Here is a 24,377-nt window from a genome sequence, read left to right on the forward strand (position 1 = left end):
ATCATGTACCAGGACCACAGAGCCTCTCCATCCCTTCCCTTCCCCAGAATCCTTTGCTTTGCTGCAATACAAATAATTGCTTTAGGGGGCCATGTGGTAGTGCACCGTTTGAGCACACATGTAACAATATGTAAGGACCCAGGTTCGAGCCCTCGGTCCCCACCTGCAGGAGGAAAGCTTTGCAAGTGGTGAAGCAGGTGCTGCAGATCTCTCTCTCTCTTTCTACCTCCCCTTCCCCTCTCAGTTTCTGACTGTCTTTATCCAATAGATAAATAAAAGTAATTTAATTTTTTAAATTATTCTAGTCCAATATGCCTTCTATACAATTTTGGCTATTGAGGTCCAGAAATGGAGACATCTGTTCAAAGTCTCAAAGCAAGTCAGTGCAAAGTCAAAAATGGAGTCTCCTTCTCTGAGTTTATTCAACAGTGCTTATGAAATACTTGTCTTGTAGAAGACTCTATGCTAGGCACCAGGGAGCCAGTGGTAATGGAAGAATTTTCTGTAGGGAGAGGAGATATTGAACACAGATTTTATTCTAATCACCTAAGATTGCCATACGATATACTATTTCTCATGTTGTAACTATTTCATTTGCAATACGGATTATGAATCAAAAGGACTTTTATTATTATGATGTTTTTCAACTATAAGCAATTCAAAAGCCGTTTAGACTGTGGAAAAAATATATTTTCTTCCTAACCAGGTCAGAGGCAGGGTGCAATGAAGACTCTGGCAGCCCTTCTTTGTAACTCTCCTAACGCCTCGGGGCATTGGCTTTATCTTCGGGATGGTGACAATATAATTACAGTATCTGGGAGAAGAGAGGTTGTCTTTTTCCAGGCCAATTACAGTTACTTAGGAGAAGCAAGTTTCCTACGTCAAAACAAAGATCTCTTAGACTTTCGTTAGAGAATTGGGTCATGCCCACAGTCATAAGCCAGTCAGTGACTAGAAAGTGTGAATGCTCGGCTTGACTGGTGCTAGTGGAGCCTTCCTATTCCTTGAACTACAGATAGGTTACATCCAGTTCCTCTGAAGCTCAGGGGAGGATGGGGAGGGGACGGGAGTGGGGTGGGGAGAGGGAGGATGTGGAGAGGGAGGAGGAAAAAGGTGGGGGGGGTTCTTTAAGGAAGAGGAAAGAGGAAAAAAGGCGGGAGCGGTTCCTTTAGGAAGAGGAAAGAGGGGAGTCTGGCTGTAGAGCAGCGGGTTAAGCGCAGGTGGCGCAAAGCACAAGGACCGGCATAAGGATACCGGTTCAAACCTTGGCTCCCCACCTGCAGGGGAGTCGCTTCACAGGCGGTGAAGCAGGTCTGCAGGTGTCTTTCTCTCCTCCTCTCTGTCTCCCCCTCCTCTCTCCATTTCTCTCTATCCTATCCAACAACTACAACAATAATAATAACTACAACAATAAAACAACAAGGGCAACAAAAGGGAATAAATAAATTAAATTTAATTTAAAAAAAAAAGGAAGAGGAAAGAGAACTCTGAACAATAATTGTGACAGAAAAGGATGAGCGGAGGCTAGGAGACCAAACCAGAGTTCATTGAACTGAGCAGCTTCCATAGTCCAACTATCTCTCTGCCTTTATTCCAAGTCATTCAGAGATCAGCTCACTGACAGCAAGGCTTATTCTTTTGTTGAGCCAAGCATGGAAGTCCCTGAAAAGGAAGAAGAATGGTTAGGAAAGGCAGAGTTGTTCCCCAGTGGGACACTGAGAAACAGGAGCCAGGGGATCATTCCTGAAAGATTATCTGGCTGAGTGACCTGGGCAATCACCTTGCTGTCCCTGAGCCTGGCTTTCTTCTATAGAGAATTTGGAGAATACACTTTCAGGGGGCCAGGTGGTGGCTCACCTTAACCTCATGCATTACAATGCACAAGAACCCAGGTTCAAGCTCCTGGCCCCCACCTGCAGGAGGAAAACTTCTTAACTGGTAAAGCAGGTCTGCAGGTGTCTCTCTGTCACTTTCCCTGACTGTCTCCCTCTCCCCTCTCAATTTCTGTCTATATCCAGTAATAAATAAATTAATTTAAAAAACATTAAAAGAGAGAGAGAGCACACTGTGCTAAGTGCACATAGCACAAAATGCAATGACTGGCACAAAGATCCCATTTTGAGTTCCTAGTTCCCCACCTGCAGGGGAGTCACTTTGCATTCGATGATGCAGGTCTGCAAGTGTCTATCTTTCTCTGCCCTTCTCTGTCTTTCCCTCTTCTCTCAGTTTCTCTCTGTCCTATCCAACAGCAATGACATCAATAACAATATTAATAGCCACAACAACAATAAAACAACAAGGACAACAAAAGGGAAAAAATAGCCTCTAGGAGCAGTGGATTTGTAGCACATTGATCCCCATCGATAACCCTGGAGGCACAAAAAAGAGTGATGCTCTGGTGTGCACACACACGTACATACACACACATACACAACCTATTCTTTTTTTAAAAAATGTTTTAATTATCTTTATTGAACAGCCAGAAATCAAGAGAGAAGGGGGTAATAGAGAGGGAGAGAGACAGAGACACACCTGGAACACTGCTCCATTACTTGTGAAGCTTTCCCACTGTAAGTGGAGAACAGGAGCTCAAACCCAGGCCCTTGTGCATTTTTTTTGATAGAACAGCAGCTTTATTTAGTTTATTATTAGAATCATAGAAGAGAAAGAACCAGACACTCTGGTACATGTGCTGCCAGGGATTGAACTTGGGACTTCATGTTCGAGTTCGATGCTCTATGCACTGTTCCACCTCCCGGACACTTCGACCAGCAGCTTCATTGAAGTGAGGCGGGACCCCCACACACACCTGTGGTTCCCATGGCTCAGGGCATCCGGGATCCTGCGGGCAGAGAGCGGGAGGAGGTTAGGCTCCGGGGCGTGTCAGGGCCTAGGTTTCACCTGCGTGCACTGCGGGCGGGCGGGCGGTGAGCTGAGGCCCCGCTGGCTTCATGCGCCGGATCTCACCCACGGCCACCATAGAGGCCGAAGGCGATTTTCTACAGACGCCATCATACACAACCTATTCTATGAGAATAATGATGTTCAGAGCAGACCGAGACCCTGGTAGCCTTGCAGACAGGATCTCTAGGGAGAGAGAGAGGAGGAGAAGCCAATGTCCTCTGAGGTCTTCTATCACACACTACGGAGCCAGGACAAGCCTTACATTGCTTTTCTGACACAGGGCACTATAAGTTAGGCTGACCTTCCCTCTTCATCCTCAGTTCTAATGACAGAGTTGTGCTTTTGTTGTTGTTTTTAACTCAACACTATCCCTATTAGGAGAGCATCTGGCAGGTGTGTGTGTGTGTGTGTGTGTGTGCAAGAATGTTTTACCAGTGTGTTATTTATTTTTAAGTATTTTACTTATTTGCTTCCAGGGTTATCGTTGGGGCTCAGTTCCTATACTACAAATCCACTGCTCCTAGAGACTACTTTTTCCCTTTTGTTGCCCTTGTTGTTTATCATTGTTATTATTATTGTTGTTATTGTTGTTGGTTAGGACAGAGAAAAATCAAGAGAGGATGGGAAGACAGAGAGGGGAAGAGATAGACACCTACAAACTTGCTTCACCGCTTGTGAAGTGACCCTCCTGCAGGTGGGGAGCTGGGGGCTGGAACTGGGATCCTTACGCTGGTCTTTGGGCTTTGTGCCATGTGTGCTTAACCTGCTGTGCTACCACCGCCCAACACCCACCAATATGTTATTTCTAAGGAAAAAATACTGAACCTGTTCTGCAGGATAGTTGGGTCCATTCCTAGAAATACTTGACAAACAAAGGAAAACTTTTAAGGATTTTTGCCTACTTGAGGAAATCTTCAGAACGCAATGTTACTGTACTGAAAACAGACTGCCTGGCTAGGGAGGTGGTTCAGTGGGTAAAGTGCATGACTTACATGTGTGAGGTCCTAGACCTGAACCCTGGGACCACATATGCCAGAGTGGAGTAGTGTTCTGGTCTCTTTACTCTTTCTCACTCTCATTAAAAAGACAGTCTTCTATATATGCATTAAACTATGTTAGAAGGAGATGATAATACGGTAGAGAGTGAGGTGTGCTGACACCTATCTTGGGAAGATGTGTAGCTGCATCTATGTAACAAAAGTCTTCTAAAAAGATTTTTTCAATAACTACAACAATAAAACAACAAGGGCAACAAAAGGGAATAAATAAATAAATAATAAATATTAAAAAAAAAGATTTCTTCAACAAAAATAAATTATTAAAATACCAAAATAATCAATAGTGTCTATAGAATTTAGAATCTGGGGAGTCGTGTGGTAGCGTAGTGGGTTAAGCGCAGGTGGTGCAAAGTGCAAGGACCAGCCTCAGCGTAAGGATCCCGGTTTGAGGCCCAGGCTCCCCACCTGCCAGGGAGTCACTTCACAAGAGGTGAAGCAGGTCTGCAGGTGTCTATCTTTCTCTCCCCCTCTGTCTTCCCCTCCTCTCTCCATTTCTCTCTTCCCTATCCAACAACGACGACATCATCAACAGCAACCATAATAACTACAACAATAAAGGGTAACAAAAGGGAAAAATAAATATAAAAAAACTAAAAAAAAAATTTAGAATCTGGATAGTAGTGTAATTTCCTATAACAGATAAATTTAACAAGTTGATCATTCAAGGTTGCAATTCTTACTATTATAAAAGGGTAACAAAAGGGAAAAATAAATATAAAAAAACTAAAAAAAAATTTAGAATCTGGATAGTAGTGTAATTTCCTATAACAGATAAATTTAACAAGTTGATCATTCAAGGTTGCAATTCTTACTATTATAAAAGGTCTGTGGTTCACAGGACTATTTGCTCCTTCAAAGTAGGCAACTGTTGAGTGCATATGTTACAATGTACAAGGACCTGGGTTCGAGCCCCTGGTCCCCACCTGCAGAGGGGAAAGCTTCACAAGTAGTAAAGCAGGTCTGCAGGTGGCTCTTTCTCTTGCTCCCTCTCACCCCTTTCTCTCTTAATTTCTGTCTCTCTCTAGCCAATAAATAATTAAAGATAAGAAAAAAATTCAAAGTAGGCAATGAAGAATCTCAAATTCATTCCAGTAAGAAACAGTGTATTGCGTCGGCGGCACACCTGGTTGAGTGCACGTATTACAATGTGCAAGGACCCGGGTTCGAGCCCCCGGTCCCCACCTGCAGGGGGAAAGCTTTACAAGTGGTGAAGCAGGGCTGCAGGTGTCTCTCTGTCTCTCTCCCTCTCTATCACCCCCCTCCCTCTTGATTTGTGGCTGTCTCTATCCAATAAATAAAAATAATTTAAAAAAAAATTTTTTTAAAGAAGTCTTCTTGTGGGAACTACTGCAGTTTCCAGTGGAGGGATAGGACACAAAACTCTAGTTGTGGGAACTGTATAGAATTAAACCCCTATCGGGGAGTCCGGCAGTAGCGCAGCAGGTTAAGTGCACGTGGCGCAAAGTGCAATAACCAGCGTATAAGGCTCGTGGGTCCAGCCCCTGGCTCTCCACCTGCAGGGGAGTCGCTTCACAGGCGGTGAAGCAGGTCTGCAGGTGTCTGCCTTTCTCTCCTCCTCTCTGTCTTCCCCTCCTCTCTCCATTTTTCTTTGTCCTATCTAACAATGATGACGCCAATAACAACAATAATAACTACAACAATGAAAAAACAGCAAGGGAAAATAAATAAATTAATTTTAAAAAAGAATTATACCCCTATCATCTTACAATTCTGTATATCAATATTAAATAACTATTTTTTTTTTTCCTCCTCCAGGGATATTGCTGGGCTCGGTGCCTGCACCATGAATCCACCGCTCCTGGAGGCCATTTTTTCCCCCTCTTGTTGCCCTTGTTGTAGCTTCGTTGTGGCTATTATTATTGCCCTTGTTGACGCAATTCGTTGTTGGATAGGACAGAGAGAAATGGAGAGAAGAGGGGAAAACAGAGAAGGGGAGAGAAAGATAGACACCTGCAGACCTGCTTCACCGCCCGTGAAGCGACTCCCCTGCAGGTGGGGAGCCGGGGGCTCGAACCGGGATCCTTAGGCCGGTCCCTGCGCTTTGCGCCATATGCGCTTAAACCCATTGCGCCACCGCCCGACCCCCTAAATAACTAATTTTTTAAAAAGATGGGGGCTGGGCAGTGGTGCACTGGGTTAAGCTCACATAGTATGAAGCACAAGGATCCTGATTCCCACTTGCAGGGGGGTCACTTCACAAGAGGTAAAGCAGGTTTTCAGGTGTCTCTTTGGTTCTCTCCCTCTCTATCTCCCTCTGCCCTCTCAATTTCTCTCCTTCCTATCCAGTAAAATGGGAAAATGGCCACCAGGAGCAGTGGATTTGCAGTATAGGCACTGAGCCCCAGTGATAACCCTGGAGGCAAGAAAGAAAGAAAGAAAGAAAGAAAGAAAGAAAGAAAGAAAGAAAGAAAGAAAGAAAGAAAGAAAGAAAGAAAGAAAGAAAGGAAGGAAGGAAGGGGAAAGAAAACAGTGGTTCTCAAACTATAGTGTGAATAAATAGAAGAAAAAGGAGAAGGAGGAGAAAGAATGAAAAGGGGAGGCAGCACATTGCAGTGCACAAAGACTCAGGTTAGAGGCCCCAGTCGCCGCCTGCAGGGGCAAAGCTTTGCGAATGGTGAAGCAGGGCTGTAGGTGTCTCTCTCTCTCTCCCTACCACCCTCTCCCCTCTCGATTTCTGTCTGTTTCTATCCAATAAATAAAAATAAATACAATACAAAAAATATTTTAAAATATTTTATTTAATTATTCACAAGAAAGACAGGAGGAGAGAAAGAACCAGACATCACTCTGGCACATGTGCTGCCAAGGATTGAACTCGGGACCTCATGCTTGAGAATCCAGTGCTTTATCCACTCGCCACCTCCTGGACACCAAAAAAATTTTTTTTAATATTTATTTATTCCCTTTTTGTTGTCCTTGTTGTTTTATTGTTGTAGTTATTATTGTTGGATAGGACAGAGAGAAATGGAGAGAGGAGGGGAAGACAGAGGGGGGAGAGAAAGATAGACACCTGCAGACCTGCTTCACCACTTGTGAAGTGACTCCCCTGCAGGTGGGGAGCCAGGGCTCGAACCGGGATCAAAAAATATTTTTTAATGAAACAAAAAAAGCAGTCTTAAAAGGACGGAGGGGTTTAGCAACTTGAGAGGTGGTACAATGGATAAAGCCTTGGACTTTCATCCATGAAGTCTGGAGTTCAACCTCTGGCATTGCATGTGCCAGAGTAATGCTCTGGTGTATTTCTCTCTCTCTCCCTGTCTCTCTCTCTCTCTCTCCTTCCCTCCTTCCCCGCCCCTCCCTGGCTGTTAAATAAAATCATTTTCAAAGTGGGGGGGGGGGCGTGTGATAGTGCAGCGGGTTAAGTGCACATGGCTCAAAGTGCAAGGACCAGGTTAAGGATCCTGGCTTGAAACCCCCCCCCCCCACCTGCAGAGGAGTCACCTTACAAGCGGTGAAGCAGATCTGCAGGTGTCTGTCTTTCTCTCCCCCTCCTCTCTCAATTTCTCTCTGTCCTATCCAACAACAACAGCAATAACAACAATAAACAACAAAGGCAACAAAAGGAAAAAAATGGCCTCCAGGAGAGTGAATTCATAGTGCAGGTACCCAACCCCAGCAATAACCCTGGAGGCAAAAAAAAAAAAAAAAGATATTGTTAAAAAAGAAACGGTACAAAAATAATATGATTTTCCCAGTGTTCATGTGTATATACATACCCAGAGAAAGGACAAGAAAAAAATACATAAGTGGCCTGGTAGGTGGCGCAGTTGATAAAGTGTTGAGAGCTATGAGGTCCCGAGTTCAATCCCCAACAGCACATGTACCAGAGTGATGTCTAGTTCTTTCTCTCTCTCTTCCAGTCCCTCTCATAAATAAATAAATATTTTAAAAAGATAAAATTAAAAAGTAATAAAAATAAAAATAAGTTAAAAAAGAGAAGAAAATGTCAAAAATTGTATCTCTTAGTGATGGACTTGGGGTGATTTTTTTAATCTTTTTTTCTTTTAAAGAAATTAAAACTATGAACATTATTTACTTGTTTATGGTCTTGAGAATTTGTTGTATACATACCAATACTTCAATTAAAAGGCCTTAAAATTTATACAGGGCTAGAAAAACAACTCATCTGGGAGGGTACCTGCTTTGCTATGCTCAGAAACCCAGGTTTGAAGCCCTGGTATACCACATGAGAGTACTACAGCATATAGCACTAAAGGAAGCTTCAGTCCTACAGTATGTAGTCCCTCACTCCTCCTCCTCCTCCTCCTCCTCCTTCTTCTCTCTTCTCCTCCTCCCCCCCTCTTTCTAGTTGAAAAAGTCAACACAGAGTAATGAAGCTCTCAGTAAAACTAACATGTATGACATCAGAAACCAGTAACAATGGTTGCCTGAGGTCTCCAGCTATGAGAGACTTGCCCTCTGTATCATTTACTTGGAATCAAGTAGCTGCTATCACCTCTTCAGAAATGAGTTTCTTAACATCCCCAGGAAAATGCAGGTGCCCCATTATCAGGACAGAGATTATAACCACAGGAGCAGGGGTGACTGAAGAATTAGATCTGTGACAGCTCTGCCAATTATGGCAGTGGGTTTAGAACTGGGGGTAGGGGAGTCTCACCTGAAACACAGATACGCTCACTGAGATGAATGTCGCTGATCAGTTTTTGTTTGTTTGTTTGTTTTGCCTCCAGGGTTATTGCTGTGTCTCGGTGCCTGCACTATGAATCCACTGCTTCTGGAGGCCATTTTTTCTCCCTTTTGTTGCCCTTGTTATTCATTGTTGCTGTTTATTATTATTATTATTGTTATTGATGTTGGATAGGACAGAGAGATATTGAGAGAGAAGGGGAAGACACAGAGGAGAGAAAGAAGACACCTGCAGACCTGCCTCAATGATAACCCTGGGGGAAAAAAGAAAAATAATAATGAAATAAACAGTTGCTTAAATTAAAATTTAAAAAGAGATAATAAGAATGCACAAGTCCAAGGATCCCGGTTCAAGCCCCTGGCTCCCCACCTGCAGGGGAGTTGCTTCACAGGCGGTGAAGCAGATCTGCAGGTGTCTGTCTTTCTCTCCCCTTCTCTGTGTTCCTCCATTTCTCTCTGTCCTATCCAACAACAACAACAACATCAATAATAACTACAACAATAAAAACAAGGGCAACAGAAGGAAATAAATAAAAAAGAAAAAAAATTCAAAAAAATGCGCAAGTCCTTTAACAACAACAAAAGTGAATTTTAGACAGAGCCCCAAGTTACAGATGAGGGAAAGGCCGTTCAGAGAGGTGGAGGCTACCACCCAATGTCAGTCAGCCAGAGGCCAGTTGCAGGCTCTAGGGTTGCTCAGAGTTTCAGAGTGTTTAGGGCCGTAAGTCTGCAAATAGAGGCTTCCTCCACTGACACATTACTGTTGGCTAGATGCAGAAACTGAAACCACTCAAGTTTAGCACCCTCTCCCTCACCCCACATGGTAGAGAGGACTAGCTGCTGGCACCTTTCTCAAACCACCCCACCAAGCAGACAGGCCTAGTCTCCTCCACAGTCAGCTTAGGAAAAGATCCCCTGTGAGGCCTACAGAAGGCACTCACTTACTCCAAGGCCCATTCATCTGTCAGGACTAGACCCCCAGAAAGAGTCCAGAACCTGAGGTAGAAAGAAGGAAGGGCTCTCTTAGAGGAAGGAAGCAGCATCTGGAACAGTTTATGCCTTTGGAGCAGGCATGCAGTCATTACTAGGACTTTGGCATGTTTGGGGGCAAAAACTGCATATTTTCTCTGGGGTTCATTGTGAACCGCCTTTACTCAGAATGTAATGAGTATGTTTCCTACAAGGGGCGGATGTTTACACTTCTCTCAAATCTGCCTGGGCTGCTCTTCTGCCGTCTGCTTGGCATTAGACTCCTGGCCTTCCTATTTTTAGATGGACCCAACAGCCTGAGGACCAGTCTCTGGATGAAACTGTGCACTTGGCTTCCCTAATGGGACTATGTAGCAATGGGACATCCCATTGGGAGGAGAATCGTTCGTTCCACTGCTTTGCTGTGGCCAACAGTTACCTCTTTTCATCTCTGTTCAAATACTCCGCCCTGGGGATTTTCCAAGCTTGAAAAATGGACGTCTGAGGCTAGGATTGAGAGAAAGACATGCATGTATCAGGCCGCAGGTTCAATCCCCAACACTGTATATGGTCTCTCTGTATCTCATAAATAAGTAATCTGTTTTCTTTTTTTTTTTTTTTTTTTGTCTGTCTTTCTCTCCCCCTCTCTGTCTTCCCCTCCTCTCTCCATTTCTCTCTGTCCTATCCAACAATGAACAACATCAACAATGGCAATAATAATAACTACAACAAGGCTACAACAAGGGCAACAAAAGGGGAAAAAATGGCCTCCAGGAACGGTAGATTCAAGGTGAATAGAGATTTGATTGATTGCACTGCATCCCCGCTCATCAATAAAGACTGAACTGCCTTCCCAGCTCAGCCATAAGTTCCTGGTCATCTGTCTCCCGCCTATGAAGCTAGCCCGACATTTTTTTTTTTAAAAGGGGGGTGGGGTGAGGGCTGGATGGTGTCGCGCCCAGTCGAGCTCACATGTTACCATGCACAGTGACCCTCTCTGTCTCCCACACCCCTCAATTTCACTCTGACCTATTAAATAAAAGAAAGAAGAAAGGGGGGGGGGTGATAGACCAACTCATTAATCAAGGTAAGGAATGGTGCTGTGGTGTTTCTTTTTCCCTCTCCAAATCTCTCTCCCTCTTTGGGATGACAAAAAAAAAAATCCAGAGAGGTGAAATTTCACAGACATGAAGTCCCCTGATTGGTGGTGGTGGGAGGGGGACCGTCTTTCTTTGTTTAGACAGGCTCTGGTAGATCTCTTGTTGTAAAAATAGCATCCAAATGTAGCCTGTAGCAAAGCGCCTTTTCTGCAAATGGCTCTCTGCATGAAGCAGCATGGTTACTTCAGCAATGGCAGGTGGTCTGAGGAGGAGGCAAGTGTAGGCTGGAGCAGATGATCTTCTTAGAGCTAAAGGACTCCTCTGACCTTGAAAATCAAGGTGGATATAAGCCAGGAGAAGTGAAAGGGCTTCTCAGGGGACACTTGAGGTAATGCAAGGGTGGCTAATCTGACTGAGCTGAATGTAGGGCAAGCAAATAAGAGAAAGGGCAGGCTGGTAAGACTGCTCACTTGGATAGTGCACTGCTTTGCCATGTTCATGACCCAGGTTTGATCCCAGCCCCCAAATGCGTTGAATGAAACTTCAGAGCTGCGGTCTCTTTCACTCTCTATTTGCCTCTCTGATTCTATGTTGGAAAAAAAAAATGATGAAAGAGTGAAAAAGAGGGAGCCAGGAAGTGGCACACCCGCTTTAAGCACACCATACACAAGGACCTGGGTTCAAGCCCCCACTCCCCACCTGCAGGGGCTCTGCTTCACAAGCAGTTAAATAGGTCTGCAGGTGTCTTTCTCTCCCTCCTTCTGTCTTCCTGTTTTTTCTCAATTTCTCTCTGTCCTATATAATAAAAAAAAAAGAGAGAGAGAGAGGGGCCAGGTGGTGGTGCACCTAGTTAAGCAAGCACACATATGACAGTGCACAAGGACTTGGGTTCTAAACCTGGTTCCCCACCTGCAGGGTAAAGCTTCACGAGTGGTGAAGCAAGGCTGCAGGTGTCTTCTGTCTCTCTCTCCTTCTCTAACCACTCTACCTCTCAATTTCGCAGTCCTATTAAATAAAGTTAAAAAATAAAGTTATTTTAAAAAAGAGAGAAAAGACACCAAAGACATAAAGATTCAAGAAGCCCAGAGGGTCCCAAACAGAATTAACCCAGACCTAAAGACACCAAGACATGTCATACTTAGATTGGAAAGGAATAAGGATAAAGAAAGGATCCTCAAGGCTGCAAGAGAAAAACAAAGAGTCACCTACAAAGGAAAACCCATAAGATTAGCAGCAGACTTCTCCATACAAACACTACAGGCCAGAAGAGAATGGCAAGATATCTATCGAGTGCTCAATGAGAAAGGCTTTCAGCCAAGAATACTATATCCTGCTAGATTGTCATTCAGACTAGATGGAAGCATCAAAACCTTCTCAGACAAGCAACAGTTGAAGGAAGCAACCATGACCAAGCCTGCCTTGAAAGAAGTTCTGAAAGGTTTCCTATAAACAACCAGACCACCACAAATAGAACATATATCAAAACACTCTAAAACTCTACAAGAATGGCGTTAAAATATCTTCAATCTTTGATATCAATAAATGTCAATGGCCTGAATTCACCTATTAAAAGACACAGAGTAGGAAGATGGATCAGAAAACACAACCCAACAATATGTTGTCTACAGGAAACTCACCTAACGCAACAAGACAAACACAGACTTAAAGTGAAAGGATGGAAAACTATCATACAAAAATGGGGGGAGGACATGGACAGAATATTCACCACAGAAGAGATCCAAAAGGCCGAGAAACACATGAAAAAATGCTCCAAGTCTCTGATTGTCAGAGAAATGCAAATAAAGACAACAATGAGATACCACTTCACTCCTGTGAGAATGTCATACATCAGAAAAGGTAACAGCATCAAATGCTGGAGAGGGTGTGGGGTCAAAGGAACCCTCCTGCACTGCTGGTGGGAATGTCAATTGGTCCAACCTCTGTGGAGAACAGTCTGGAGAACTCTCAGAAGGCTAGAAATGGACCTACCCTATGACCCTGCAATTCCTCTCCTGGGGATATATCTTAAGGAACCCAACACATCCATCCAAAAAGATCTGTGTACACATATGTTCTTGGCAGCACAATTTGTAATAGCCAAAACCTGGAAGCAACCCAGGTGTCCAACAACAGATGAGTGGCTGAGCAAGTTGTGGTATATATACAGAATGGAATACTACTCAGCTGTAAAAAATGGTGACTTCACCATTTTCAGACGATCTTGGATGGACCTTGAAAAAATCATGTTGAGTGAAATAAGTCAGAAACAGAAGGATGAATATGGGATGATCTCACTCTCAGGCCGAAGTTGAAAGACAAGATCAGAAAAGAAAACACAAGTAGAACCTGAACTGGAATTGGCATATTGCACCAAAGTAAAAGACTCTGGGGTGGGTGGGTGGGGAGAATACAGGTCCATGAAAGATGATAAATGACATAGTGGGGGTTCTATTGTTAAATGGGAAACTGGGAAATGTTATGCATGTACAAACTATTGTATTTGCTGTTGAATGTAAAACATTAAAAAAAAAGGAAAAATGAAAAAAAAAAAAGAGAGAGAAAAGGAAAGAAAGGAAGAAAGAAAGAAAGAAAGAAAGAAAGGGAGGAAAGAAAGGAAGGGAGGAAGGAAGGAAGGAAGGAAAGGAGGAAGGAATGGAGGGGGGGAGGGAGGTCTGTGGTTCCCTAGGAGATCATCCTAAACCACCCAATGTATCAGTGGGTAATGGAGAGGATGGGAGGCTTTGTCCCTTTTGGAGGCGGGGGGTGGGGGGTCCTCAGGGCTGGCTCCAGACAGATCATTGTAATGAAGGTATTTGTGCCCCTCCTAAACTCCAGCTGCACACTAGGCAGTTTGCCATTTCTCACCCTGCCCCTTGACAGCCCAGCCCTGTACCTTGTGCAGTTCTGCCTGACTATGAGCCCTTCCGTTCCATCACAGCCCAACTCAGAGGCCACCTTGTCCCAAAAGTCTGGAAAAACAGAACTCTACTACGCAGTGACTGCAAGTCCAGGCCTAAAGGAGCAGAAAGGAAAATAAGCAGTGAGAAACTTTTTCATTCTCAGAGTACATTAGACAATGTCCCAGGTGGTCATAACAACCCTGTCACAGGAAATGTGCAAATCAAGACGGGATGGCCTTGGAGAACCTGTGAGCTGACTTTCACAGGCATGGGACAGCCCACAAATTCTGTTCTTACCCTCTTGTCCTTTTAACTGAGCTCTTACCAGTGTACTCTGCACATTCTGTCGACTCATGATCCTCCCTCCCACCCTCAAGGATGTCAGCCTGTCCTCCTTAGGCAGTTCCATGATGGAGGAGGCCCAGGGAGTAGTCAGCAAGGAAATATTGACAACAGAGCATTTAGAGTCCCATGTGGCCAGGCCAGGAGGCTGTCCAGGGTGGCAGGCGCTTTGTGGGCAGATTCCTGGATATCCAGGGAGCCAAAGCCAAGGCAGGCCAGGATTTCTTTGCCTTAATTTTTGCCTCTAATTCCTACCAGAAATGAGGCGTGTCAGTCTTCAAATTCTTGGGCTTTTATGAGGCGATTATGGTGATTACTATAAATCTCTCCTGTGTTGTTTTCAAAGGGGCAATTAAGTGGAGGAATCAGGCACCATTTTCATTTCTCATTAAGTGATTAGGGTTTGTTTGGCAAATCCCAACATCTGTGGCTAAAGGCAGGCTCTGTTGAGCTTGACTTGGGCAGTATGTAGTCTCCATACACATTAGGCATTCAGCACTTTCCTTCTGCCCTGGCTTCAAATATCCTGGAGGAATTGGAAGGAATTCTTTCATTGTATAAATAAGAAAAACTGAGGCACAGAGTGGGAAGGGGAAGGGAGAGCTGATTAACCAATCCTGCAGAACTAGCTAACTGTAAAACCAGGTTCTGCCTTCAAGAACAGCCCTTCTGGGAGTCAGGCGGTGGCGCAGTGGGTTAAGCGCATGTGGCACAAAGCGCAGGGACCGGCGTAAGGATCCCGATTTGAGCCCCTGGCTCCCCACCTGCAGGGGAGTCGCTTCACAGGCAGTGGAGCAGGTCTGCAGGTGTCTCTCTTTCTCTCTCCCTCTCTCTCTGTCTTCCCCTCCTCTCTCCATTTCTCTCTGTCCTATCCAACAACAAAGCAACGTCAACAATGGCAATAATAACCGCAAAGAGGCTGCAACAACTAGGGCAAGAAAAAGGGGGGAAAATGGCCTCCAGGAGCCATTGTGGATTCATGGTGCAGGCACCGAGCCCAGCAATAACCCTGGAGGAAAAAAAAAAAAAAAAAGAACAGCCCTTCTGCTAAGAAATTATGCTTCCTAGCTAAAGAAGTTGCTTTCGATAAATGTATTCTTTCTTTCTAGAGCAGCTTTGCTTCTAGAAAGATCTGTGAAAACCTTGGGTAATTTTCTCAAGTGATTCTAGAACAGCCACCACATCAAGTGTGATAGACACCATGGGTTGCCCACCCAGTCATCATTTCTTAGGCTTCTTTCCCTTTGCCTACCTCCCACCAAGAGGGACTGTACTCAGAAAGGCTTCAAGACCAGTTCAGGCCAATACATGGGAGGATTCTGCTGAGGAACTTCTGTACAAGATTTTTCTCCCATTTAAAGTCACTCAAGAAAAAAGCCCTTGCTCCTCAGGCGGGGGTATATAGCATAATGGCTATGCAAAGAGGCACTCATACCTGAGGCTCCAAAGCCCCAGATTCAATCCCCTGCACCACCATGAGCGAGAGCTGACCAGTGGGGAGACTGAAGATTCAGAACTCCAGTGGTGGGCATGGTGTGGATTTAAATCTCTGCTGACATATAATTTTGTAAAATAAAAATAATTAATTAAAAAAAAGAAAAAAAAACCTTGCTCCCTGCTCACTCTCTCACTATTTTCAGATGTGATTGTTGCCTGAAGCTGGGGCAGCCATCTGGTAACTTGAGGCAACAAGTGAGAGGAAGAAAGTCAGCTGCTTAAATCATCTTTTACTGTGTGACAGACCACCAAAAAACTCAGTATCTTACAGTGACAACTCACCATTATCTCTTACCATTTTCAGGGTTGACTGTACTCAAATGATTCTCCCTTGAGGCCTCTTATGTAGTTATCATGTGATGGAGGCTGGGGCAAGAGTTACCTCTGGCCTCCACTCACCTGGATGTCCTTCGTGTCTCACTTCATGTAGCAGGTGGGATGTGTTAGCTGTCCAGCAGGAGTTCAGCTAGGACTTTGGGCTTCCACAACATGACAGCTAGATTCCAAGGACAACTTGTAGCACTAAGCATTTTTTTTTCCTCCAGGGTTATTGCTGGGGCTCAGTGCCTACATGCACTATGAATACTGTTCCTGGAGGTCATTTTTCCCCATTGTGTTGCCCTTGTTGTTGCTATTATTATTAGTGTTGTTGTTGCTGTTGTTGGATAGGACAGAGAGAAATCAGTTGAGGGAGGAGAGGAAGACAGAGAAGGGGCAGAAATCAACACCTACAGACTTGCTTCACCGCTTGTGAAGCAGTCCCCATGCAGGTGAGGAGACTGGGCTCAAACCAGGATTCTTAGGCCAATGCTTGTGCTTCATGCCATGTGTTCTTAACCTGCTGTGTTATCACCAGGCCCCCAAGCACTAAGCATTTTAAGAGACCCAGACAGATTCTGCAAAACTTACAGCCTAATCATGAAGGGTTTTTAAAATATTTATTTATTTATTTATTTATTCCCTTTTGTTGCCCTTGTTGTTTTATTATTGTAGTTTGCCCCGACCAGCAGGGCGGTGAACAGGGGCTAGGAACCCAATGAGACCTGAAATGAAGGAACATGAGACACGAAGAATGACAGCAAGTCAAGTTTCTGATCAAGCTGTAAATTTTATTGTGAACACAGGCATTATAAGGCTTTGGGGAAGGAGGGGGGAAGTGCTGGAGGAGGAGGAGGGGGAGCAATCTTCAAAGGGGGAATGTTCCTTGCAACATACAATGGATGAAATCACGTTTGCTACCACAACTATGTGTTGTGTCACTGTTTCTGGTAAATGGTCTACCTGAGGGGAAAATGGCCTGCCCAGGGGAAATGAAACTTGTCTCGAGGGCTTCCATAGTTTCAAAGCTTATCATCTATCAAGCAGAGAAATGGCTCCTGGCAGTAGTTATTGTTGTCATCATTGTTGGATAGGACAGAGAGAAATGGAGAGAGGAAGGGAAAACATAGAGGGGGAGAGAAAGACACCTGAAGACCTGCTTCACTGCTTGTGAAGCGACTCCCCTGCAGGTGGGGAGCCAGGGCTTGAACTGGAATCCTTACACCAGTCCTTGCACTTTGCGCCACATGCGCTTAACCGACTGCGCTACCGCCCAACTCCCTTCATGAAAATTTGTTTGTTTGTTTGTTGCCACCAGGAGTTATTGCTGGGGTTCAGTGCCTGAGCAATAATTCCATAGCTCCCAGTAGCCTTTTTTTCTTTCCTTTTTCTATTTTCATAGAAGATGAAAGGAAGAGAGTAACACAAAGAGAAAGAGAGAGTGGGAGTAGATAGCATAATGGTTATGCAAAGAGACTCCCAAGCCTAAAGTTCCAGGGTCCCCACACCACCATAATTCAGAGCTGAGGTTCAATTCCCCACACCACCATAAATCAGAGCTGAGCAGTGCTGGAGAGAGAGAGAGAGAGAGAGAGAGAGAGAGAGAGAGAGAGAGAGACCTATAGCACTGCTCCACCTCTTGTGAAACTAACCACTTGCAGGTAGGTACTGGAGCTTAAACCCATGGCTTCAACCATGGTAGTACCACCACATAGTCCCTAATCTTGAAAGTTTAAAATATCATTTTCACTACATTCTGTAGGTTAAGCTAATCACTCAACAAGGACTGCCGAGATTTGAGAGAAATAGAATTAAGAGCCAACTCTTGATGAGGTTATAGCAAAGTAACATCACAGAAGAGCAGGTGGCATAAGAGATATTTTGCATCCCTGGAAACTATCTGCTACACCCCCAAGAGAATGGTGGGAAGAGACTTGTTGTCCTTGCTACCTATGAACCACCTTGGAGCTACCCCCTCTAGACTTCTTGTTAAGTAAATAGTGTCCTGCAGCCCAGGAAGTGGTACAGTGGATAGTGTTGGGCTCTCAAGTATGAGGTCCTGAGTTTGATGTCTGGCACTGATATACCAGAATGATGGTCTGGCTCTCTCTTTCTCTCTCTCCTCAACAGTAAATAAATCTTAAAAGGAAATAAAGGAAGAAAGAGAGAGAGAAAGAAAGAAAGAAAGGAAGAAAGAAAGAAAGAAATGTCCAATAGGTTTAAGCCATTAAACTAGATTTTTCTGTCAAAGTTGGGTTTTATTCTGTTTTGGTTTTGGTCAAAGAAGAGTTGAGACTTAGACTGGACATTTCAGGGTCATTTTAGACTTTAGTGCCAGATACCTCTTTGTGTTCTGCTTCTACAGTTACTTGCTGTCTGACTCTGAGTAAGTTAGCCTGCTGAGGTCAATGTCCTCACTGGTAAAACAGAGATTATAATATCTGCCTAGGGGATGAACAGTGGCCTACCTGATACATGTCACAATACTCAAGAAGCCAGGTTCAAGCACCCAGCACCAAGCCCCCACCTGCGGAGGGAAAGCTTGATGAGTGGCAAAGCAGTGCTGCAGGTGAGGTGTCTATCTCCCCCTCCCTTCTGAATTTTTCTCTCTCTGTATCTAAAATAAATAAATAAATAAATATTATATTTAAATAAATAAATAAATAAATAACATCAGCCTCTAAGAGCATTCCAAGGATTAAATGAGATGCTACAGAGTAGTAAAACTTAACATGAGACCTTACACATAGTAAGTGGTCTGTAGATACTATCATCATTTGATTGTGTTATTGATTGACATGAGGAAGGAGAACCCAACTCTGACTCACAAGGTCACTGCTGGGACCTCTGAGGAAAAGTATCCAGAAAGTGCTTTGTGAGGGACACAGTTGCTTCTAGATGTGCCCAGTTTACCTCTCTGGAGACACTGGCATTGCCAACCAACCCTGTCCAGGAAGCTTTCTTCCCCAGACTGCCCTTTCCAGCTCACTGAAGGGAAGAGATAGGAGAGAGCCCATGGTTTGGGAACTGGAGGTGGGGTGGGGATGGGAGGGTGTGTTTGTGTAAGGGGGGAAGTACTTGGGGGACCACTGGGTGATCAGCCCAGACCTTCCCTTATTTTTGTTCTTGCTGTGGCTTCACTGCTCCAGCCTGACTTCTTCACATAGAAACTGAGAAGCAGAGGTTTGAAAGAGGATGAAAAAGTCTATAGCACCTAAACTTACTCCAGTGATGGGGACCAGCTCCAATCTGGGTCTTGCACATGGAAAATCAAGTACACTATCCAGGTGAGCTACCTCAAAGCCAAAAGCTCCCTCTGTAGTAACCAGCCAGAGGCTGGAGCAGGGAAGCGGTCCCAGGGGTCCCAGAGTCAATCCCTGACACCACCATATGCCACAACTGACCAGTTCTCTGGTCTCCAACAGCCCCCCACCACCTTATATAGATAAATAATTTTTTTAAAAGGAAGACCTTTGTGATCTGGCTTTGGAGTGGGAGTGGGGAACAGAAATCCTCTGCTAGATTGACTGCCCCTCAACCTAACAGCACACTAGCTCTCCATAAAGCTTCTAAACTCCTCATTCCTAAGCATGTGTGGATAGTCAGGAGTGACGACATGTTGAAGAAGCCTCCAAACTGAGACAGAGTAAGGCGGACAAATAAAAAGATTCCAAAGGAAATGAAAAATAAGGTGGCGTACCTGGTTGATGCCACATATTACAATGCACAAGGAGCTAGGTTTGAGCCCCCATTCCGCCTGCAGGGGGAAAGCTTTGTGAGACGTGAACCTGGGCTGCAGGTGTCTATCTCTCTTCCTCTCTATCTCCCTTTCCCCCTCTCAATTTCTTACTGTCTCTCTCCAACAAATAAATTAAAATTATGTTTAAAAATGTTAAAAAGGAAATTAAAACTATGAAAAGAACAGAAAACTTGTAAAAATGTTTATATTTTATTAGTACCTTCAGAGGAATTCAAAGAGGTATTATATCCATAAAATGAAAACTGAGTAGCATAAAGAAAAAATGAAGAACAATATATATATAATTTTTTAATTATTTATTTACAAGATTATAAAATAACAGGAGTATAATTCCACACCTTTTCCACCACCAGAGTTCTGTGTCCCCATTCTGTCCACTGGAAACTGTATTAGTTCTCTCAAGATCACAGCTATGGGTTGACTATTATTTCTATAACTGTTTACCTATATTTATATATATTTGCTCATCTTTTTTTCCTATGGCCTTGCTTTTTTTTTTTTTAATCTCTCTTCAGGTCTTATGGAATTGGAATTCAGAGCCCTCTAGTCATTGCCTAACATTTACTCCTCTAGGAATATGGACCAAAATCTTTTATGGGATGCAGAAGGTGGGAGGTCTGGCTTCTGTAATTACTTCTCTGCTGGACATGGGTGTTGGCAGGTAGATCCATACTCCCAGCCTGTTTCTATCTTCCCTACCTTGTAATATATATAACCAACCCCCAGAATGTGTATGTATCTCAGTACATACCTTAAAATTTAATAGGAATAGAATTTTTTCCAAGTTAAGGAAATTCATCAGACAGTAACATAAAAAGATAGAAAAGGAAAATACTAAGGCTGGGAAGACAGAGTAGTGGTTATTCAAAAAAATTAAAGAAAAAACTTTCATGCTTGAGACTCCAAAGTTCTTTTTTTTAATATTTATTTATTCCCTTTTGTTGCCCTTATTGTTTTATTGTTGTAGTTATTATTGTTGTTGTTATTGTTGTCATTGTTGTTGGATAGGATAGAGAGAAATAGAGAGAGGAGGGAAGGATAGAGAGGGGTAGAGAAAGATAGACACCTGCAGACCTGATTCACCACTTGCGTAGTGACCTCCTACAGGTGGGGGGCTGGAACCGGGATCCTTCAGCCGGTCCTTGTACTTTGTGCCATGTGCGCTTAACCCGCTGCGCTACCACCCAACTCCCGAGACTCCAAAGTTCTTAGGTTCAGTCCCCAGCACCACCAAAAGCCAGAGCTGAGCAATGCTCTGGTTAACAAATAAATAACTAAATAAATATAAAAAGATCAGTCTGGGGGGGAACCACTCTAGGAAGTTAAAATTTCAACAAATAGTAATTCTAGCAAAAACAGGTAAATGGAGAAGAGGAGTTGAATTATATAAAAGTTATGGGGGGGGCAGGCAGTAGTGCAGCAGGTTAAGCGCACATGGAGCAAAGCGCAAGGACCAGCTTAAGGATCCCGGTTCGAGTCCCCCGCTCCAAGTCCCCCGCTCCCAGTCCCCCGCTCCCCACCTGCAGTGGGGAGGGGATCGCTTCACAAGTGGTGAAGTAAGTCTGCAAGTGTCTGTCTCTCCCCCTTTCTGTCTTCTCCTCCTCTCTCCATTTCTCTCTGTCCTATCCAACAACAATAACAATAAAAACAACAAGTGCAACAAAAATGGGAAAAATGGGGGGTCGGGCGGTGGCGCAGTGGGTTACGCGCATGTGGCGCAAAGCGCAGGGACCGGCATAAGGATCCCGGTTCGAGCCCCCGGCTCCCCACCTGCAGGGGAGTCGCTTCACAGGCGGTGAAGCAGGTCTGCAGGTGTCTATCTTTCTCTCCCCTTCTCTGTCTTCCCCTCCTCTCTCCATTTCTCTCTGTCCTATCCAACAACGAATTGTGTCAACAAGGGCAATAATAATAACCACAACGAAGCTACAATAAGGGCAACAAAAGGGGGAAAAATGGCCTCCAGGAGCGGTGGATTCATGGTGCAGGCACCAAGCCCCAGCAATAACCCTGGAGGAGGAAAAAAAAAAAAAAAAGGGAAAAATGGCCTCCAGGAGCAGAGGATTCATGATGCAGGCACCAAGCCCCAGCAATAACCTTGGAGGCAAAAAAAAAAAGGGGGGGGGGAGGGGGGCGGGGAGTTATCTAAAGCATGGTCTGGAAGGTGGCACATCGGATAAAACATTGGACCTTCACACTTAAGGTTTGATCCCTAACAGTGCTTACACCAGAGTAACATTTTGGCTGTCTTTCTCTCTCCCTCTTTCTCATTATTATGTAATGTGATTTTTTTTAAGTTGCCTTAGGGGATTGGGGAAGTGGCTCTGTTGTAGGATGCACGCCTTGCATGCATGAAACTCTGGTTCCATCCCCTACACCAAGTGTGATGTAGCAGTACTCTGTTTACTCATTCTCTCACTCTCATTAAAACAAACAAATAGGGGTTGGGTGGTGGTGCACCTGGTTAAGCACACATGTTACAATGCACAGGAACTCAGGTTTGAGCCCCTGGTCCCCACCTGCAGGAGGAAAGCTTTGCAAGTTGTTAAGCAATGTTGCAGGTTTCTCTGTCTCCCTCCCTCTCTACCATCCCCTCTCGATTTCTGTCTCTATCCAATAAATAAAGATAATATAAAACATAAGTTTTGGGGGCATGGGCGGTAGTGCAGTGGGTTAAGTGCACATGGAGCAAAGTGCCAGGGCCAGCATAAGTATCCCAGTTCAAGCCCCCAGATGACCACCTGTAGGGGGGTCGCTTCACATGCGGTTAAGCAGGTCTGTAGGTGTCTGTCTTTCTTTCTCTCTGTCTTCCCCTCCTCTCTTGATTTCTCTCTGTCCTATCCAACAACAACAACAGCTATCACAACAATAACAATAACTACAACAAGAACAACAAAATAGGAAAAATGACCTCCAGGAGCAGTGGATTCGTAGTGCAGGCACTGAGCCCCAGCAATAACCCTGGAGGCAAAAAATAAATAAGTTTTTTCAAATTCTTAAGCCCTCTATATTAAAATAATTTAAAGATGTATTCCCAAAGTAAATGATAAACAGCTTAACAATGTTAAACAGCTTAACAATAAACCACAACTCTCGGACCAACTTCCCAAAGTAAATTAAAACATGATCCATGCTCAAATACATAGATCCTGATTATTATTGTTTTTGTTGTTACTAGTAGCACAGAGGTAAATAAAAGATCTAAAATCTTTTAATGAGGAGAAAAATGAAAATAAGGGGGCAGAGGAAGATCTCAAATGATAATCAGAATGACTTCAAAATTCTCAGTAGCAACACTGGATGCTAGAAGTCAATGGAGAAGTGTTTTGAAATACTAAATGACTAGGGTTTTTTTTTTTAAATAAAGTAAAAGACTCTGGGGTAGGTGAGTGGGGAGAATACAGGTCCAAGAAGGATGACAGAGGACCTAGTGGGGGTTTTATTGTTATATGGGAAACTGGGGAATATTATGCATGTATAAACTATTGTATTTACTGTTGAATGTAAAACATTAATTCCCCAATAAAGAAATTAAAAGAGAGAGAGAAACTTAGCAGGAATGGACATAAACTTTCTGGAAGCAATATATATATATATATATATTCCCTTTTGTTGCCCTTATTGTTTTATTGTTGTAGTTATAAAAAAAAAGAAAAAGAAATACTAAATGACTAGTTTTCAATCTAGATTTCTGCAGCAGTTCAAATACATACTAAAGAGATCTAATAAAGATATATGGAGACCTGTAAGACACTTATGCCCTATACATCCATCCTTAGGTGGTTACCTAGGGGTGTGCTTTAGACAAGCACAGAGATAAATCATGAAAGGAAAACATGAGTGTTAGAAAAGTGTTGGGAGTCGGCGGTAGCAAAGGAGGTTAAGTGCACATGGTGCAAAGCGCAAAGACTGGCTCAAGGATCCCAGTTGGAGCCCCCAGCTGCCCACCTACAGGGGAGTTGCTTCACAGGTAGTGAAGCAGGTCTGCAGGTGTCTTATCTTTCTCTCCCCCCTCTGTCTTCCCCTCCTCTCTCCATTTCTCTCTGTTCTATCTAACAACAACGACATCAATAACAACAACAATAGCTACAATAAAAAACAACAAGGGCAACAAAAGGAAATAAATACATAAATAAATTTAAAAAAGAAAGAAAAGTGTAAAGTAGGGCTGGGGAGATAATTGATGGTTATGCAAATAATTTTCTTGCCTGAGGCTCTGAGCTCTCAGATTCAATCCACAGCAGCACCACCATAAACCAGATCTGAGCAGAGCTCTAGTTAAAATAAAATAAAAAAATTTTTTTAAAGAGAGTTGGGTGATAGCGCAGCGGGTTAAGCACACATGGTGCAAAGCACAAGGCACCTGCAGGGGAGTCACTTCACAAGTGGTGAAGCAGGTCCACAGGTGTCTATCTTTCTCTCCCCCTCCCTGTCTTCCTCCTCTCCTCTCTCCATTTCTCTCTGTCCTATCTGACAACAATAATAACTACAACAATAAAACAACAAGGGCAACAAAAGGGGAAAAAAATAGTAGCCAAGGAGATTGTGCCATTGTGTCAACAACTATACTATAAACCACTAACCCCTCCCCATAAACTGGGCAAGATAAAAATATGTATATATAGGGATCGGGTGGTGGCACACCTGGTTGAGCGCACATGTTACAGTGCTTAAGGACCCCAGTTCAAACCCCCAGTCCCCACCTGCAGAGGGAAAGCTTTGCAAGTGGTGAAGCAGGGCTGCAGGTATCTTCTTTCTCTCTCCCTCTCTATCTCCCCTACCCTCTTGATTTCTGGCTGTTTCTATCCAATAAAAACAGATAAAAAATATGTATATATAGAAAGCAGCCAAAATGTCTCTCACA

General features: G+C 43.8%; 1 non-coding gene across 1 annotated transcript; it reads right to left on the reverse strand.

The window, feature by feature from the left end:
- Positions 1 to 2,878: 2,878 nt before the first annotated feature.
- LOC132532590 (small nucleolar RNA ACA64) lies at positions 2,879 to 3,007 on the reverse strand. Its single transcript, XR_009544526.1, has one exon. It is a non-coding gene; the product is annotated as a small nucleolar RNA ACA64 (small nucleolar RNA).
- Positions 3,008 to 24,377: the final 21,370 nt, after the last annotated feature.

This window comes from Erinaceus europaeus, chromosome 13 (genome assembly GCF_950295315.1).
Source record: "Erinaceus europaeus chromosome 13, mEriEur2.1, whole genome shotgun sequence".
Lineage (NCBI taxonomy): Eukaryota > Metazoa > Chordata > Mammalia > Eulipotyphla > Erinaceidae > Erinaceus > Erinaceus europaeus.